Consider the following 5,000-nt stretch of genomic DNA (forward strand, 5'->3'; position numbering starts at 1 on the left):
CGCTGTATTGAGTGTCCGAGGTAGGTGGAGCCATTGCCTGGTCCGGTCGCGAAGGGTCCTGTCTAGTGCCCTGAGAAGGTTCATAGAACAGGATCCCTTCACGTACCTATACTGAAGCCTCGGGATAATCTGAGACTTCAGTATCTTGATCTTTTGCAAGGGTTTCAGCGAAGAACCTCCTATTTTCTCCATGATGTTCTGGAGTTTTTGTTTTTCGCCATCGACCCTACTCCCCGGTCTCTCAAGTCCTGAGGGCCCCACCTGGAGCCCTAAGTACCTCACGTACTCATCAGGTTTAATTCTTGGTAGGTATTCGGCCAGACCCGTGGTCGAGTTCAGCATTGTGAAGCATTCCTCGGTCACGACCCTGAGCTTCACACCATACCTACTAGGGTGTGTCAATTTAGGGGGTGAACTGGCTAAATTAAAAATCGAGTAATTTGGTAGCAATTTATTGTAGTCTTTAAGCATGCAAAACAATATTCTGGCATAAATTTTTTTTTATAATAAGTCCTACCTACATCAAATGGATTTTTAAATGTACATATTTGTGAATTTATAACATAACCAGCGTTTGCACACATGTTACTGTTTCAAGTTTCAAATTATTATATTTTATTATCCGTAGTCTATTTGAAAGTAACCAATGCCTTCATACTCTCTTTGCTTTGGTTTCTTGTCATCAGTAGTCTGCTTGCTATTTGTGCTTTGATGTAACCTTCTCGCCTCTCGTGGCTGTAAACATGGCCCGCTGCTTCTGTGACCATTTTCACACATCTCTCCACACTTTGAGTGTGGGAAGGCCACTTCGGCACCTGCATTGGAGTCTCTTTAAGGTTTCTCAATTCTTGGCTAGTTAGACTTGTTGTCAATGGTGGCTCTAAGACTTCCAAACTCAAGTCAACCAATTCTGACAATTTGGTGGCATTGACGTTTATTGGGGGAACTTTTCTTGAATGAAACGAACAGTCTCCCAACTGGTCGTCATCTATTAGCGTTCCTCTAATCTTTAGAATGACTTCTACAGCCTCGGTTCGGAGATTGGTACATTGACTGCAAAGCATTGCTTGCAAAACTGCTTCTGATCGAGCATACCAAGCGGACCTTCTTGCCACAGGTAACACGATGTCCCTCACTACCTTCCTCTGTGTTCTTACTAGCTGCAATTGAAACAAAAGGTGATTGGGCCCATCCACCCACATAGGATTAAGTTTCACACTAAACCACTGGGGAAGATAAACTCCAATAATAAATTCAACAATTAACCTCAAATTCTTCAGCACTTTGCCCTTCAATTCGTGTTTGGAAATCCAAATCCTGCAGAAACGAAGAGCTGTAGTTAACCAACGGCTGTGACTGACAGGTCCAATCTCCAAGAGAGCCAATGACTGAGGCACTTCTCCTGATCTTATTGCTTGGGCAATACGATAAGCATAGGATTGATCTGTGCTGAGATCTTTGATGACTCCTTCAGACAACGCCGGAAGGGGAGGGCCAACTTCGACCTTTGGAAAGGTTGTATTTATTTCTAGTTGTGTTGCTTCATCCAGCATGATGCCAAGGGGACCTGACCACTTGTTGTTGCTCTTTGTAGGACCATCAAGTTCCTGGATGAGATGACGAAGAGGTAGCTCGCCTGTATGTAAATCACATACAATCCAAACAAGTCTTCTTCCTAGTTTTTTCTCTAAATGCGTCATTACACCCCCCTGCCATCCGGTGTTCACTGCAGTTGAATCTCCACCAACAGCCTGCAGTGAACTGCCAAGTCCTCTCTCCTGAACCCAACATAAAATATGATCAGCAATGACCTCTGCATGTTTCTTCCCTTCTACTTCAGTTTCGGGAGCAAAGTGAAACAAAAACCGACCACCAGGCTCAGAACAGACAGAGTAGTGTTCTTCTTTGATGAGACCTGGAAACTTTCTGTTCACTCCCTCTACTTCTAGCAAAACTTTTGTGTCATCTATTCTTCCATCAAACAAAAGACAGGAGAGCCCTCCCTCGCTTAAATCTTTTTCATGCTGATCAGATATTTCCTTCATTATTTTTTCTTGTGCTCTTCTAATTTTATTATGATCTATCACCAAAGATACATCCTCTCGGCTGATGAGGCCTGCATCTATCCAAGCGGCAGTTGCAATTTCTGCAGCCTCACGAAGTCCAGCATGGTGGCGAATACTAGCTAAAGCAATGTTTGAAATATTTCTTGTGTTGTATTTCATTTTCTTTGGTAAAGGTTCAGATGGCTCTTTGGAACTATCATCTGATGTTGCTTCCTGTTCATCAGAAGAACTATCAAAGAAGTGATAAACATCTTGACACAGCTCTTCCTCTCTTTGGATGGCTTCTTCACTCTTCATTTTCTTCTTTTGTTCCCTCTCTCGGATTTGTTCTCTCTTCTTGGCATTAGCAATCTGCTTCTTTGTTTCTGAATAATCTATTGAACCCATTTGCATACTTCCTTGGCCTTCTGCCTTTGTCCTCTGTGCCTTTATAAATTCAAGCTCTAAAACAGGGATCTTCTTTTCACGAGGACAACCACAATCAATGTGGGAATTATTTTCTCTCTTACCTGAGTGAGAACAGTTGGATTCAGAACATAATTGTATGGAGCACTTGCAGGTCAAAATGTCAAACAGAGTATCAAGTGTGTGCAGAAATTCATTTTTCCTGGCCAAGTTTCCTTTACCAAGTGATGTTTCAACTGCTTTGTGCCATAATTTCGTTAGTTTTAGCTCAATAGTTCGACACTGATAAATCACAGGTGGTTTGAATAGTGCATTAGCTTTTGTCCATTGATGCAGAAGAGGGACTATCATGTCATTTATGAGTTCTTTATCTGTATAGTTCCTTCTGTCCTTTGCATTTTTTTCTCGAAGGAGTAACCCTAATCTTAGCATGTCTCTCACTGTTGGAAGTTCTGATACAGGAAGCTCCTTCCCTTTACCAACTAGCAGGCTCAAGTGGGTTGACAACTGACTTCTTGTCTTCAATTTTGACATCTTCACACTATCTGACAAATAGAAAAATATTTCAATGTTTCATAATTCAATTGTTGTTTCAAAAAATATCAATTTGTTTATCAAAAATGCTGTAACAGAAATAACATAATAATTTCTTAGAACATAATGTTTTATACAATGATATAAGTAACTGCGACAATCAATATGCCCTACTTACAATAATTAAAATGTAGAATTCGTCTGGTAGAGTAGGTGCAAGTGCAATGAGAGCAAACCACCGTCTATGATATCTAGAAGGAGAGTGAGCCGGGCGCCTTATCCTCACGCTTGGTACAAGTCAAAACAAGAATTAAACTGTCCCACACGGAGAGCCTGTTCATGTTCATGTTCTGACATGCATATTGTACACAAGCTATAGAACCATAAAATACTCCATAATCCATATGCTTACATGAGATTAGTTAATATCAAGTGAATAATTCTAATCAAGTCTCATTAATTTGTTGAAATACTGATATTTGAAACTTTAAGGTATAATTGATGTAGGTGAGGGTTATTTCAATTCATTTTTGTTTGCTAATCTCAAGTTTAGACATAAAGAGGCACAATATTTTGACTACCAAATTTGATTTTTAACATGTTGACAAAATTGACACACCCTAATACCTACCCCTTGCAGCCCGCTCAAGACCCAGTGTGGCGCACTTCGTGGGCTGCGCGGCCAATCCCCTCGCACCAAGGAACCGGTCGAGCTGATTCAGGCTCCTCTGCATCCCGAGCCTGGACTCAGAGACTATTACCAGGTCCTCCGCAAATCCTGTCACCGCCACCGACGTTACATCGTCCAGGCGGTATCCAACGGCAGGACCCAGGGACTCCAGGTACTCATCCACCACGGCAGAGAAAAGGAAGGGTGACAATGGACATCCCTGCTTCACTCCTCTGGTCATGGGGATGGGGTCTGACTCCCCGCCGGGAACGCAAATGCTTGTCCCTACGTGGCTGTAAAGATCCTTCACAACATAGTTACTCCCGCCGTTTACCCGCGCTTGGTTGAATTTCTTCACTTTGACATTCAGAGCACTGGGCAGAAATCACATTGCGTCAACATCCATCAAAGACCATCGCAATGCTTTGTTTTAATTAGACAACCGGATTCCCCTGGTCCGTGCCAGTTCTGAGTTGATCGCTGGGCGCCAGCCGAAGTGGGATTGTAGCGAACCGAACGGCCCCGCCTCCCCCCCGCACCTCTTACTACAAGAGCTTTGGAGGGACGGCGAACACCGCCCGAGAACACGCCCACGCAGCCTAGCGCGTTCCACGGAAGTGGCCGCTTTCAAGCTTGACTTAGACGGTAGGGGACGGCGTGCTGGACCCTCTGAAACGCAACACCCCTCGTGCCCGAAGACATCGAGGTTATGCGCTGGGCTTTTCCCAGTTCAGTCGCCCTTACTAAGGGAATCCCTGTTGGTTTCTTTTCCTCCTCTTATTAATATGCTTAAATTTGGCGGGTAGCTCTCTCCTACTACGAGGTCGATCGTGGTCTCATCATCCTTAGGGGGAACATGTTCCCCAACCACGAAGCGGAAGGCGCTCTGCCACCGACTTTCTTCACCACCGACATTACCACGTGCTGCTGCAAAAGACATACACAGGAAGGTTTGAGGGGCTTGTCGCGGGGGTACCAAGCGGCCATGGCGCCGGTACTCCCACCCCTGACTCCGTTCCTTCTTATTCTTAAGACTGAGAGAGAGTAAGGAAGGTTTGAGGGGCTTGTCGCGAGGGTACCAGCGGCCATGGCGCCGGTACTCCCACCCCTGACTCCGTTCCTTCTTATTCTTAAGACAGAGAGAGAGAGAGAGAGGAAGGTTTGAGGGGCTTGTCGCGGGGGTACCAGCGGCCATGGCGCCGGTACTCCCACCCCTAACTCCGTTCCTTCTTATTCTTAAGACAGAGAGAGAGAGAGAGAGAGAGAGAGAGATAAAGGAAGGTTTGAGAGGCTTATCTCGGGGGTACCAGCGGCCATGGCGCCGG

This window comes from Homarus americanus, unplaced genomic scaffold (assembly GCF_018991925.1).
Source record: "Homarus americanus isolate GMGI-L3 unplaced genomic scaffold, GMGI_Hamer_2.0 scaffold29159, whole genome shotgun sequence".
In the NCBI taxonomy this organism is placed as follows: domain Eukaryota; kingdom Metazoa; phylum Arthropoda; class Malacostraca; order Decapoda; family Nephropidae; genus Homarus; species Homarus americanus.